The following is a 15,406-nucleotide window of genomic DNA, read 5'->3' as shown; positions in this document are numbered from 1 at the left end:
AGGTTCCTTAGTAAGAAATGAGTGTTTGCAGACTCAGTGCCTACTGAGCATAAAGGCTACTCTGATGATGGGGAAGAAGGATGAGGCAGATGGTAGGCTTCAGCAACAAACAAAACTAAAGACAGAAAAGTGCTGCTGGGCTACCCTTATCAAGCCTGTGCAAACAACACCCCCACCTTCTACACTGCCTGGCCTGGAATCACCTTCTGCCCAGGTAGATAATAGGGCAGGTTCCTTGAGCTGGAAAGCCAGAGACTACTTATATTCCCACAGCAGAGGCTCAAGGCCATATGAAGGCTGTTAGAGAACAGGAGAAACAGCATCAAATGGGTGCAGCCCAAAGAGTTAACCTCCTGGGTTAGGCATTTTCTTTTGAATTATAGTTTGAGTTCTTAAATCTGGGCTGCTTAGGCTCCAAAGTGTGTTTTTATTTTCCAACCTCAATGCTAAGAGCTCAAGGGACCGGGAAAAATAAACCTCACTAGGTTTTCTACACCTTGGGGAAATCCAGTGTTTGCTTTCAATTTCCCTCTGCCCATAAGGGTCACTGTGTCATGTTCACTGTTTCACTGTGCACTGTACATCGTAATGTTTCACATGCCATGGTGCTGACGCGCGTTTCTGTCGAGAGGGAGCTGCTGTGAAACCTTGTGCCAAGCTCTGTATCTATGTTCATTTCAATGGAATGTGTTTGGGTTATGTGCTCTGCTCAAGGACTTTTCCTGCGGACCACCAGAAGCCATTAGGAGCACCTGGGACTGTGAGCCTGGGAAGATTCTACAGGGGGAGGGATCTCGTTTGTACCGAGGGTTTTTTAGTTTGCATTTGGCGCGCTTTTTCCATTCTCAGCTTTCTTTGTGATCCTGCATACTATTCTTTAATAAATCAGATATCTTTATGAACCTGTTTATGAGTCTGATGGTGTTTTAGAATAGGCAATCCTTACACACTGCCACACCAGTGTCAGAAGTGGGATCTTGAAGACACATGGTTAGAGCCTACCCATGAAGTGCAAACAACTGACCCACGAAAAGAATACCAGAGGGGATTCCTCAGGGTGCCAAATTACAGCAACGCAAGCCGGGTGCAGCAAAGCTATGTCTTAAAACCTGTGCTTGCTCTCAGTCGATCCAGTGACAATGAGTAGTCCTCAGCTGTCTGGTTGTTCTGAGGATGTTTTTGAAAGAGTGGCTTCGGTGTCCCACTGGCCAGAAAGAGAATGAGTGATGTGGTTGGCTCCCTACCTGACAGTTCTCAGGGGTAGCATGTAACATCTGGCAGGATCTAATATAGAGTAGAGAGCCAGTTTGGTGTAGTGGTTAAAGCATCAGGCTAGAAACCGGGAGACCATGAGTTCTAGTCCCACCTTATGCACAAAGCCAGCTGGGTGACCTTGGGCTAGTCCTTCTCTCTCAGCACTAGGAAGGGCAAACCACTTCTGAAATCTTGCCAAGAAAATTGCAGGGACTTGTCCAGGCAGTCTCTGAGAATTGGACATGATTGAACCGATTAAATATATATATATATAGAGAGAGAGAGAGAAGAGAGAGGGAGATTAAGCAATAATTACAACAAAAATGTTTATATTTGTATTTTTAGCTTTTTGTTATTTAATTCAATGATTCTTCAAAGTTACAGTTTAATAGTAATTTGGAAATGTTAGATATTATTTTAAAATGTTATACAATTACTAATTTAATTTAGGTTAATTTTAATGAGTTTATTGTATTATATTGATTTTGGATTATACATGCATATACATGGATTATACATGGATTATACATGGATTATACATCCATACACTTTAATCATTAAGATTCTAGTGCTTAAGTATTTTATAGTATTACATAATATTATAGTTATTTTTGAATTATTTATAGTTAATTTTTCTTCAGCATTTGAAACAGTTCATAAATTATGATTTTGTAATGCTTATGTTCTTCAGCAAAGGATCGTTACCTTGTTGTGGTGCTGGAGCTTGAGCACCTCAATGATGCCATGAGCTAAACCGTGAAGGGCCACCCAAGACGGGAAGGTCATGACAGAGAGGTCAGACTAAATGCGATCCCTGGGGAAGGTAATGGCAACCCACCCCAGTATTCTTGCCGTGAAAACTAAATGGATCAGTACAACCAGAGATATGTCGGTATACCATCGGAAGATGAGACCCCCAGGTCGGAAGATGGTCAAAATGCTACTGGGAAGGAACAGAGGATGAGCTCAACTAGCCCCAGACGTGATGACACAGCTAGCTCAAAGCCAAAAGGACGGCTAGCGGCCGACGGTGCTGGTGGTGAAGAGCGAATCCGATGTTCTAAGGATCAACACACCATTGGAACCTGGAATGTAAGATCTATGAGCCAGGGCAAATTGGATGTGGTTATTGGGGAGATGTCAAGATTAAAGATAGACATTTTGGGCGTCAGTGAACTGAAATGGACTGGAATGGGCCACTTCACATCAAATGACCACCAGATCTACTACTGTGGACAAGAGGACCACAGAAGAAATGGAGTAGCCTTCATAATTAATAGTAAAGTGGCTAAAGCTGTGCTTGGATACAACCCAAAAACCAACAGAATGATCTCAATTCGAATTCAGGGCAAGCCATCTAACATCACAGTGATCCAAATATACGCCACAACCACAAATGCTGAAGAAGCTGAAGTAGAGCAGTTCTATGAGGATCTGCAGCACCTACTGGACAACACGCCTAAAAGAGATGTTATTTTCATCACGGGAGACTGGAATGCTAAGGTGGGCAGTCAAATGACACCTCGAATTACAGGTAAGTATGGCCTGGGAGAACAAAACGAAGCAGGACATAGGCTAATAGAATTTTGCCAAGACAATTCACTCTGCATAACAAACACTCTCTTCCAACAACCTAAGAGACGGCTTTATACATGGACTTCACCAGATGGACAACATCAAAATCAGATTGATTACATCCTTTGCAGCCAAAGATGGCGGACATCCATACAGTCGGTAAAAACAAGGCCTGGAGCTGACTGTAGTTCAGATCACGAACTTCTTCTTGCACAATTTAGGATCAGACTAAAGAGATTAGGGAAGACCCACAGATCAGCTAGATATGAGCTCACTAATATTCCTAAGGAATATGCAGTGGAGGTGAAGAATAGATTTAAGGGACTGGACTTAGCAGATAGGGTCCCGGAAGAACTCTGGACAGAAGTTGGCAGCATTGTTCAGGAGGCGGCAACAAAATACATCCCAAAGAAAGAGAAAACCAAGAAGCCAAAATGGCTGTCTGCTGAGACACTAGAAGTAGCCCAAGAAAGAAGGAAAGCAAAAGGCAACAGTGATAGGGGGAGATATGCCCAATTAAATGCAAAATTCCAGAGGTTAGCCAGAAGAGATCAGGAATTATTTTTAAACAAGCAATGCGCAGAAGTGGAAGACGACAATAGAATAGGAAGGACAAGAGACCTCTTCCAGGAAATTAGAAACATTGGAGGTAAATTCCAGGCAAAAATGGGTATGATCAAAAACAAAGATGGCAAGGACCTAACAGAAGAAGAAGAGATCAAGAAAAGGTGGCAAGAATATACAGAAGACTTGTATAGGAAGGATAACAATATCGGGGATAGCTTTGACGGTGTGGTCAGTGAGCTAGAGCCAGACATCCTGAAGAGTGAGGTTGAATGGGCCTTAAGAAGCATTGCTAATAACAAGGCAGCAGGAGACGATGGCATCCCAGCTGAACTGTTCAAAATCTTGCGAGATGATGCTGTCAAGGTAATGTATGCTATATGCCAGCAAATTTGGAAAACACAAGAATGGCCATCAGACTGGAAAAAATCAACATATATCCCCATACCAAAAAAGGGGAACACTAAAGAATGTTCAAACTATCGAACAGTGGCACTCATCTCACATGCCAGTAAGGTAATGCTCAAGATCCTGCAAGGTAGACTTCAGCAATTCATGGAGCGAGAATTGCCAGATGTACAAGCTGGGTTTAGAAAAGGCAGAGGAACTAGGGTCCAAATTGCCAATATCCGCTGGATAATGGAAAAAGCTAGGGAGTTTCAGAAAAACATCTGTTTCTGTTTTATTGACTATTCTAAAGCCTTTGACTGTTTGGACCATAACAAATTGTGGCAAGTTCTTAGTGGTATGGGGATACCAAGTCATCTTCTCTGCCTCCTGAAGAATCTGTATAACGACCAAGTAGCAACAGTAAGAACAGACCACGGAACAACGGGCTGGTTTAAGATTGGGAAAGGAGTACGGCAGGGCTGTATACTCTCACCCTACCTATTCAACTTGTGCGCAGAACACATCATGCGACATGCTGAGCTTGAGGAATCCAAGGCTGGCGTTAAAATCGCTGGAAGAAACATTAACAATCTCAGATATGCAGATGATACCACTTTGATGGCTGAAAGCGAAGAGGAACTGAGGAGCCTTATGATGAAGGTGAAAGAAGAAAGTGCAAAAGCTGGCTTGCAGCTAAACCTGAAAAAAACCAAGATTATGGCAACCAGCTTGATTGATAACTGGCAAATAGAGGGAGAAAATGTAGAGGCAGTGAAAGACTTTGTATTCCTAGGTGCAAAGATTACTGCAGATGCTGACTGCAGTCAGGAAATCAGAAGATGCTTAATCCTTGGGAAAAGAGCAATGACAAATCTCGATAAAATAGTTAAGAGCAGAGACATCATACTGACAACAAAGGTCCGCATAGTTAAAGCAATGGTGTTCCCCGTAGTAATATATGGCTGCGAGAGCTGGACCATAAGGAAGGCTGAGAGAAGGAAGATCGATGCTTTTGAACTGTGGTGTTGGAGGAAAATTCTGAGAGTGCCTTGGACTGCAAGAAGATCAAACCAGTCCATCCTCCAGGAAATCAAGCCAGACTGCTCACTTGAGGGAATGATATTAAAGGCCAAACTGAAATACTTTGGCCACATAATGAGAAGACAGGACACCCTGGAGAAGATGCTGATGCTAGGGAGAGTGGAAGGCAAAAGGAAGAGGGGCCGACCAAGGGCAAGATGGATGGATGATATTCCAGAGGTGACGGACTCGTCCCTGGGGGAGCTGGGGGTGTTGACGACCGACAGGAAGCTCTGGCGTGGGCTGGTCCATGAAGTCACGAAGAGTCGGAAGCGACTAAATGAATAAACAACAACAACAATCAAGGAATACCTAAATTTTCATTGCCAAGCAAACACTCCAAAGAGGAAAAATGAAACATTAGAAAGATCTTACTATCAGAAAACATATAATGATGAAGCAAGAAACTATAGTTGATCGCAATTTCCCAACATTTTCACCACCAAGCCAAAAACCTACATGTGTTTATAACAGTAAAATAATTCTATATGTATTTTTCAAATGTTATGTAAAACTCCCTGAAGTTCCAAATTTGAAAACTTTTAAGATTGCATTAACATTTTAGTATTTAAGATGAATATACAAAGTGACATGCCCTAAGACCAATGCCTTGGAACGGACAGTGACAACTGTACCAAACTTCAATGATGTCAAATGACAAAACATGCAGGATGACATCATCATTGTGCAAATGCCATAATTACATACTGGCATCACAATGTTTGATGGAAATACACGAGTTGCATGATTGCAATGATGAAGTCATGCATACGTTGTCATTTGCCCCCCCCCTCCCCAAGTCGCCATCCCATGGATGCCTTTCCATGGATGGAACCTTTGTGCATTCAGGGATCTGCCAAGTTATCAAACGTTTAACCCGTTCTTCAAGTCCATTTTGCTCTCCTCCTCCATGACTTTATTTTGGGGTGTTGGCTCCTATCAGGAATTCTTTTAAGATTTACACCTTGGCGAGGATTTCCATTTAAGGCTGCAATTCTATACCCATGCCACGTGAGAGAAGTTACGCTGAATATACCCAGACCCGCACTCCGTCCCTGCCTGCTCCCCGCCCTCCTCCCCCCCCCCCCGCTATCTTCTCTTAGCGGCAGAACCAGCGCTCTGGAGAGGAAAAGGAAATCTAGCGGTCCTTTCCTTCCAAGGAAAAGGGAATTCGCCTGCTGCAAATCTACCCGCCCCATCCGGTTGCGCCTCTTGGCCCGAGCAGGGAGTGCCAAAGGAAAAACAGCCGGCGAGAGAAAGCAAGCTACTGCAAGCAGCCCAAGGTCCAAGCAACAAGGATGGCGAGACTGAGTTCGGGAAGGTCTACGCGCAGAATGTATGAGCTCGCAGAAGAAGTAATCGCGGATGAAGCGAGGACTATGCTATCAGCTGCATCCCCCCCATGCCTGCGTCCCTTCCTGAAACGGACTGTTCCCCCGACACGCCCCCCCATCCTTCCGTCTTTTTCAGGGAGCGGGAATGCGGAATAACGCGGAGGAAGACTCCGGCCTCTTCGATCGAGAGGAAGACGGAAGCTTCTCTCCCTTCAGGCTGGCCGCCTCCGCCCTCATCCATTCACTCACCCTCAGCCTGTCTTCTCCACGGCCGCCAGGGGGAGGGAAGGCCGCTCCACAATAGACCATGAGAGCCGCCAACGGGCAAAGCCGCTCGAGGAGATCTGAGCCTGACTGGACAGGCGGGACTCTCAGTCGCCCCGCCCCGGTGGTACCGAAGAAAAATCCTATTGGTTCCCTTAGCTGGGCGAGTCCCTTGCCAACCACGATATCGTGCGCGTGTAGAGAGACGCGCGCGCACCCTTGTGCCTCTTTGTTGCGAGGGGAGAGAAGCTTTTAACCGAGGAGGTTTTGAGTTGTTCCGCATTTATTTAGATCTAGATTTAGCTGTATTTCCTTTTTTCTTGCCCAGTGCCTCTGCTTTACTCTTTCTTTTCCTGTGCACCTAAATGCATTCATGGGCATGTATGTACTTTTCTCCCTGACTCTCTTAGTTTTTGAACTGGCAGGTTGATTACATAAACACCAAAACAAGAGAATTCATCCATATTCTGTTGGATAATTTCTTGTTTTTAAGCTACTAAAGTTGATTTATCTATCTACAGGAGCTTATGCCAGCCTATATATCTTAAAGACCAGGTTTGCAGGCACCATTAAAGGGCAGCAAAAATAATTTATATTGTATTTTACCATGAGTAGGAGCATCTGTGTTTTTAACCTCAGGCAGAAAAATCTGGGTTATATCTGCTTAAATCCCAAATCCATCAGAGGTGAAATGGAAGAAGACGGTGTGACAGGAATGAGGCAGGGTTTGAGAGGGTATCTATACTTGTTTCATAGATACATAATCAAACTTGAATTAAAGGATAAGAAAAAGGAACAAGAATAAAAGATAACCAAACAATAAGTACTTTATCACAGAGTTGCAAATCTACTGTAGTGTATATCTTTGTAACTTCAGGCACCTCCACGCATCCAGCTTACCCCAATGCAAGACACCCACCATTTCTGGAGGCCCAAAACATGTCAACTCACTCTCAATCACCAGGTAATGCAACCTCCCCCTCTGGCTCCATATCAAAACATGTGTTTTCTGTCATGTGCCAGCTCAAACTACGGTTTCTAGTGTGTGTGCTGTGTTTCAATTCTTATAAACAATCCCTCTACTCCACTCCAGTTGGCCACGGTGGCCTGTGGTGGGAATGCCCTCTTACCTCTAGTCACTAGTCACTGCCCTCCACTGCCTCTTTTTTTTTTTTTAACAAAACACAGTGTTCCACTCAACTCCTGGGCTGCCTCACTGGGGGGAGGGAGGGTGTTGTTCCTGGGAGGGACCAGCAAAGAATGCCAGAAATGCATGGTGAGGGTATAAGCCATGAAGGCTAAAGGAAGCAGGCAAGCTAAAGCATATCAGGCAACAGCAGTACAGAAAAATGCTAGAGGTGGATGATCACTTCTGCTGCACAGGCAAGATGATGTAACGTGCTGCTTTATTTTACCAAGAAAACCACATGGATAGGCAATATAAAGTGACTGGAAATGGCCCCTCAGGTTGGTTGGCACTCAACGTCCTACTGAGAAAGAGCTGAGGATCTTTTAGAGCACCAGTGGTGTTTATGACGTGGCTCACTTTGGGTATCTAGTTGCTGATGTTGCCATATAGGAAAGAACATCTGAAGTTGCAACAACAGTATTACAGTTGGAACATGGAAAGTAAGAAGCATAAACACAAGAAAGCTCAACACAGTGAAAGATTAAATGAGACTATATATTGACATCTTACACATCAGCAAATTGAAATGGGTTGAAATTGGACATTCCAGTCAGAATATCATACTCTGCTACTCAGAACATAAAAAGCCAAGAAGGAATGGTGTTACTTTCATAGTCAGGAAGGACATAGCAAGAACAGTACATGGATACTATGCAGTCAATGTCCAAATAATATAAAGTAGACTTCACAGACAACCCTCTAATATGGTGATTATTCAAATTTATGCTCTAACCATTGATGCAGAAGATGAAGTTGAGAATCAACTGCAATGTGAAATTAACAACGTGCAAGAAAGATGTGCTGCTTGTAGCTGGTGACTAGAATGCCAAAATTGGAAATAGGAAGGGGAAAAATGTAGTCAGACTGTATAGCCTGGGAAACTGAAATGAAGTAGGAGAATTGCTTATCAGTGTCTGCCAATCCGCTAATTTCTTCACTGCCAACATAGTCTTCCAATACAGAAAAGAGGTTATATAGAGATATATAGATGGAGTATACAAAAATCAGATTGACTATATTATTGGTACAAGGAGGTAGAAGCACTCAGTTATAATGACAAAAACAAGGCCAGGGGCTGACTGTGGAATAGATCACCAATTGCTCATATGAAAATTCCAAGCCAGGCTAAAGCAGGAGAAAAAAGTCAACCACTTTTCATCATAGGATCTTGAGCATATACTCACCACTTTCAAGGAGAACATGAAGAATCACTTTGAAACCTCATTGACAGGGAAGCAGAGAAATGGTGGAATAAAATCAAAGAAGTTGTTAAGGATGAATATGAAAAGAGATTTCCAAAGACCAAGAAACAGAAGAAAGCAAATTGGATGTCAGAAGAAATGGTAGAAATTGTCAAGAAGAAAAGAGAAGCCAAAGCCAAGAAGGTTAAAGATCTCAGGAAGCAAATTAACAAAAAAATTCAAAGACCTTTTACAAGAGACAAAAATCAGGATTACAATGACTTCTGTAAAGACATCAAAGATGTAAACAGACACAAAAAAGCAAGGAAAGTCTTCCAAAAGATCTCCAGACTCAGAAGGAGGTTCCAGCCTCAAATTGGTATGCTACAGGCCACCAATGGACAGATAGTAACTGATCAAAGAAAATCAAACAAAGGTGGAAGGAGTTTACTGAAAATCTGTACAGTACAGATGACAATATGCAAGATACTTTAGGCAATATACCCTGCTTACAAGAACCTCTAGTTGTAGAAGATGAAGTTAGGTCAGCATGCCAGTAATTACCATGTTGGAAGCCTATAAGAACTGATGGAATGTCTACAGAAATATGGTAAGCAACAGAATCTGTAAAGGTTCTAATCAAACTATGCTAGCAAATCTGGAGAATGACACAGTGGCCAACAGAGGTCAGTCTATAATCAGTACCAAAGAAAGGAGATTTAAGACAGTGTGCATACAATATCCTTAATTTCACATGCTAGCAAATAATGCTTAGGATCATCCAGCACAGATACGAACCCTAAATGGAAAGCGAAAAGCCAGATTTCAATCCGGTTTTAGAAAAGGCTAAGGAACATAAGATATTATTGCTGATGCACACTGGATAATTGAAAAAGCCAAAGAAGTTGATACGTTCTTAATTATAAAAAGGCCTTTGATTGTGTGAACCATGTCAAGCTATAGAATGTACTTAGGAGAATGGGAATCCCTGAACATCTCATTGTCCTCATGCAAAACCTAAACAGAAGTCAGGAAGCCACATCCATACAGAATATGGTGAAACACTGGCTCCACATTGGCAAAGGAGTAAGACAAGGTTGTAAACTCTCCCCTTATTTATTCAATCCATATGCTGAATATATATTGAAGGAAACTGGATTGGAAGAAGATGAGCATAGTTTTAAAATGGTGGATAGCTTCTGTCTTTTAAGATAAACTATCAACAGTAAAAGAATCAGCAGCCAAGAAATACACCACAAACTAGCACTTGGTAGAGTAGCAATGAAGGCCTTGGAAAAGATACTGAGATGCTATGACATGTCTTCACTTAGAAAGATCAGAATCAGGCAGATAATGGTTTTGACACCTATGGAAGCAAAAGTTGGACTATGAAGAAGCAGTATAGAAAGAATATTGACACTTTTGAACTTTGCTGTTGGAGAAGACTCCTGAACATACCATGGATAGGCAAGAAAACATGCAAATGTTATAAAACAAATCAGAATTCTCACTAGAGGCACAAAGACCAGGCTTCAATTATCATATTTTAGATATATTATGTGAAGATCTATATCCCTTGATAAGGTTATAATGCTGGAAAGGTGGAAGGAAAGAAAAAAATAGGACAACTAGCCGCAAGGTGGAAGGACTCAATTACAGTGGTGATGGGTTCACCACTGGAAGACCTGAAGGACCAGGTTATGGCTGCTAAGAGTTGACATCATTTTTGTGGCTCATCATCATCAGTCAGTAGAACAGTGAAAAACTTGTGTTTTTCCCCCCTTTTTTTAACAAGTTCATTGATGGAACAGTGCAAGGATGGATCAGTCTTTGTTTTGTCTTTGAAGCAGATGAAATCAACAAAATTCTGCCACATTCCTATTCTAACCAAAGTGAAAGGAAAAATTATAAAACTGTAGTGTTTCCTTCCTTCCTTCCTTCCTTCCTTCCTTCCTTCCTTCCTTCCTTCCTTCCTTCCTTCCTTCCTTCCTTCCTTCCTTCCTTCCTTCCTTCCTTCCTTCCTTCCTTCCTGGAAGGGTAAAGAAGCAGGGAAAACCACCAGTCAGGACCTGTGATAAATACAGACTGGACAGAATATCAAGCCATCTTTAAAATCCAGAAATGGATTTCTTAAGCCAGCTTCATTTCCAGTGGAAGGCTGCAGAAAAGCCCTCACATTGCATATAGCATCATAATGAATTATAGTAACGAACTGGCTGCTATCTGTTTTTATATCAAATTTATTTAATATCAGCATAAAGTTACAAGGACTCAGACACACATATAGTTTGGTTGAGAAAATAATATTTTTTTTCTTCACATGACAAAAGCTTGGAAGCATATTTTCATAATTCTGTTTTCATTGAGAAGATTTTGTTGTACTCCTGTGTAAATTAGAGCATTATCAAGGGATGAAACCCATCAAATATGATAGAAATCACTGCAGGGATTTACAGGTTACATATTTTGACCATACTACTTGCTCAGATCATTTTCATACTGTTCCAGTAATCTTTTGCCACCAAAATTTAAATGAGACTTCTACCCAACCAACCTCAATCTCTTTGGTGACACTGCCTAATATGCTGCCAGAGAGACTCTCAAACTGATAGGGTCAAAATGCGGCAGAGATAAAGAGCTAATAAGGACAAGACAGGCACAAAATATTATTTACAATTATTTTATTTATTTATCAAATTTCGTCACCACCCATCTCCCCCAAAAGAGAAACATTTTATAAAAAAAAGCTAATAAGGAAATAATTCTGGTAGGTATATATAAACAAGGAAGAAGGGGACCAAGTTAAACAAAAAACTGGTAAGCCTATACAAAGTATTTGAACAGGCACTTGGTGAAGCATGCAAGTGAACCACCCATCTTTGAAGAAATGAAGGAGCTATGTCATCTTGAAGCTTGGTATTGCTGTTTCAAAGGCCTTCACCTCCCTATGAGGAAACCCAGCTGCAAACCTGGAATAACGCTGTAGCCACAAAACACTAAATACAATGTTGAAGCACTCAACCAAGCACTGTATAATTATATCATTTAAAAATAAGAGTGCTGAGAGCAGCCCTTTGCAGGCACCCATGGATTAGATGACATCAAAGTTCTGGCCAAACCCTATACTAATGTCCAAAGCACTGATACTGTATTACAGACATTTTAATTAATATATTAATAATTAAAACAATGTATTTATCACATCAATTACCAAAGCAACTCTAGTCAGGGCACAAATTTAACTATAATAAAGAAAAAGAAAAACATCAGCAACCACAGTCAGGCATGTAACACCCTATATCATGGACAAGAACCCTTGTGTGGAATTGATAACAGTGATACCTCAGTCCAGAAGGGGCCGTATCAGTTGGAACAAGATTGATCCTTGATAGCTGGAATCATGAAGTATAGGGGAAGACTGGCCAGTGGTACATTTTGTTATGTTTTCCCATAGAAGTTAATTCTAAAATGCTTGGGGACTGCTGTGGAATTGTATATAAAACCTGCCCCTTTCATTGGCTCTGAGCTGTCAGCCCCCCCAGTCTCTCAGGAGGGATCAATAGTTACATACAGAATGCATTACCTCACTGGTTTCCATTCTCTGCAAACAGCTGGTCTATTCAAATGTCTTATTGTTGTTTTATTCTTGCACATGAGTTCAACCTTACCTGTTCACAGTAATCTCAAGGCAGTTTACTGCAGCAAAACTTAAAACAGTACAAATATAAGCTACAGGTTAACAATGAAACTGTCTGACAATATATATATATGTGTGTGTGTGTGCGCACGTGCATGCACACATGTGTACATGCGCACACGTGTGTGTGGAATGGAACCATCGTGAACTATTAGTGGGGATAGGAACACAGATTCCCTATTCCAAATCCTTTTTTTTTTCTGTCAATTGATATTTTATTACACACACACACACAAATTCCCTTCTTATCCCTATGGGTGGTGTGTGTCTTCCTCAACCTCTACCAGAGGCCTGGGAGTTTGAGGGTTCTGTGCAGTATCTTAGCTGTTCCTAGCACTGCACTCTTCTGGACAGAGAGCTCTGATGTTGCTCCTGGGATCTGTTGGAGCCACTCTCCCAGCTTGGGAGTCACAGCCCTGAGTGCTCCTACCACCACTGGGACCACTTTGGCCATCACTTTCCACATCCTCTCTAGTTCCTCCTTCAGGCCCTGGTACTTCTCCAGTTTCTCATACTCCTTCTTCCTGATGTTGCTGTCACTTGGCACCACTACATATATCACCACCACTGTCCTCTGGTCCTTGTGTACTAAACTGCTGCCTTCTGGTCCTTGTCTAATATATTTTTATATTTATATCTATATAAATTATATACCTATATTTATAGCTATATCTATAAATATATCCATTGGCAGCAAAAAAAAAAAAAAGAGGATTTGGAATAGTAAATCTGTGGTCCTATCCCCACTAATAGTTTACTGTGGTTCCATTTTGCCCTGCCATCTCCCATTTTCCCTCTTGATTGTATTTTAGCTTCATCTTGTTCCCACTTGTGTATCAGACTTGGATCATCACCAAGGACTCTTCCTCATGGCTTAGTTAGAGTATTCTCCTGTGAGCCAGCAGAAAACTAAAATGGAATGGATTGTGTGTCCTATTGCTGATCCCGATTACTTCTGTGCTGGTTTGCATCTGGAGGATGGCGTCCTCATTTGTCATGCAGGGAAGTTCTCCCTCCCACACGTTCTGAACCTCATCAACTGGCAGGAAAAAGCTGGTTTGATGGTTCTGACAGATGGCCAGACCCATGTGTTTAGCCTTCTATCAGAAAAGCCTACCTTCACCTGCTACTTCTCCCAGCCTGGGGACCAGCTATCCAGGCTGGGAGAGGCAACAAAGCAGGTTCTTTACCTACTAGATCTCCAAGGTTTTGACCTATAAACCCATCTGGCTTGGAGCTTAGGTACTTGTAAGACCACTTTCTCCTACTGGATTTGGCCCATAGGAGAGATTCTTCCTGGGAAAAAATCCTAGTGGTTCCCTACTTTCATGAGGTAAGGTGTGGGGGGAGGGGGAGGAGCTGAGGCCCAGATATACTATTTTACAGATGTAGCACATATCCTGTGAAACAGCCTCTCCCCCTGCATGAAACCCGTCTGGAGAGCATTTGGGAAGTAATTAGATGATGCAATCTGTGCTTTGCTCTTTGGAATTTTTTTCTCCATTTTAATGTTTTTTTTATAGTTGCCATGGATGTTTTCATTTATTATTGCATGGTTGTTATGTTGTTATAATAATTAACTGCTGAGAGATTTCCCAGGACATCAGCAGAAACGGTTACCAGCACCTGGGGGGGGGAGGAGTTTGCAATGGCAGGGTGAGGGGAAGGATTACGTTTGAGCTGAGGGTTTTTAGTTTGTATTTGGCACGCTTTTGCTCATTCTCAGCTTTCTCTGTATTTGCATACTATTCTTTAATAAATCAGATATCATTAAGTTCCTGCTTGTGAGTCTGAGTCTATTAGGGTAGGCAATCCTTACATAAAGCTGAGAATCTCAAAAAAATTACCGTTAGCCCCTTTCCAGATTTATTTTGTGAGGGAGAAGTGCTAGCGATGAGCAAACCAAATCCCCAAACCACAGAAAGCGAGGAATCGAGCGAGGGGGAACCTGACTCCACAGTGATAAGAACAGAGAGGGTCCCTACTCGGGAGCTCTCAGAAATTCGAGAGGTGTCGAGCTCCAGCCTGGGAAAAGAGGAGGTTGGAGATAAAAGAGCCCCTGAACCGACCAGCGAGTCGCCAGGCGAACTGGTCACCTGGGATGAAACACAGGGACCCCTACCAGGGATGTCCAAAACGTCTTGGAAGCAGAGATACCCGATGTTCCCAACCGTGGTGAGGCAGGAGGGAAAGGAGGATTCCCAAACCCCTGACTGTATAAGACTGGTGGAGGCCAAATTGGAGTCACTAGAATTTATGTTTCAGAAAATGTCAATGGACTGGGGTCCCCGGGAGAGGAGGAGAGAGGAGTCTAGTAATAGGCATTCGTCTCCTTCTTCGCCCCCACCTTCTTCGGAGGAAAGGAGTAGGACCCGGCACAGAGAGGAGGCAAGGGTGCTGAGGGCGAGAATTTCAAGGTCCCCTCCTCGAGAGCGGAGATCCCTGGGAGCTAAAAGAAAGTCCGACCGCCCAGCTGTGGCGAAGGGACCGCCCAGAGTGGGGGTTAAGGACTTTACAGTTAAATTTGATGGAGATCCAACTAAGCTATCGTTCTTCCTTACCAGCGCAAGGAGTTATATGGATGAATGGGAACCATATTTTCATTCAGAAAGAGCCAAGATTAATGCCATTGCCACTAAGCTCAAGGGGCAGGCTGCTGATTGGTATGTGCAGTTATGTCAATCGGATGCCCCTGAGCTGGAGGAGTTCGAGGAATTCCTGTGGGTGTTGAAGCTACACTTTGAAGACCTGTTAGCTAAGGAAAGAGCAAAACGGGCATTGAAGGAGCCATGCCAGGGGCCACGATCGGTGGCAGACTATGCTCTGGAATTTAAGGCTCTGGCTGGGAAGGTTGAGGATTGGTCCCAATCTACCTTAA

The 15,406-nt window shown here is 42.7% G+C and overlaps 1 protein-coding gene across 1 annotated transcript in view; it reads right to left on the bottom strand.

Annotated features, from left to right (window-relative positions):
- The window catches only part of ANO10 (anoctamin 10), a 78,426-nt gene extending 71,896 nt beyond the window's left edge, over nt 1-6,530 (bottom strand). The window contains exon 1 of the mRNA XM_063303944.1: nt 6,447-6,530. The gene's annotated coding sequence lies outside the window, so the exon portion shown is untranslated. The remainder of the gene's footprint in view (nt 1-6,446) is intronic.
- Between the last annotated feature and the right edge of the window lie 8,876 nt (nt 6,531-15,406).

This window comes from Candoia aspera, chromosome 4, assembly GCF_035149785.1.
Source record: "Candoia aspera isolate rCanAsp1 chromosome 4, rCanAsp1.hap2, whole genome shotgun sequence".
Lineage (NCBI taxonomy): Eukaryota > Metazoa > Chordata > Lepidosauria > Squamata > Boidae > Candoia > Candoia aspera.
Note: the sequence above shows the minus strand (reverse complement) of the source record. Positions and strands in the feature narration are given on the sequence as shown.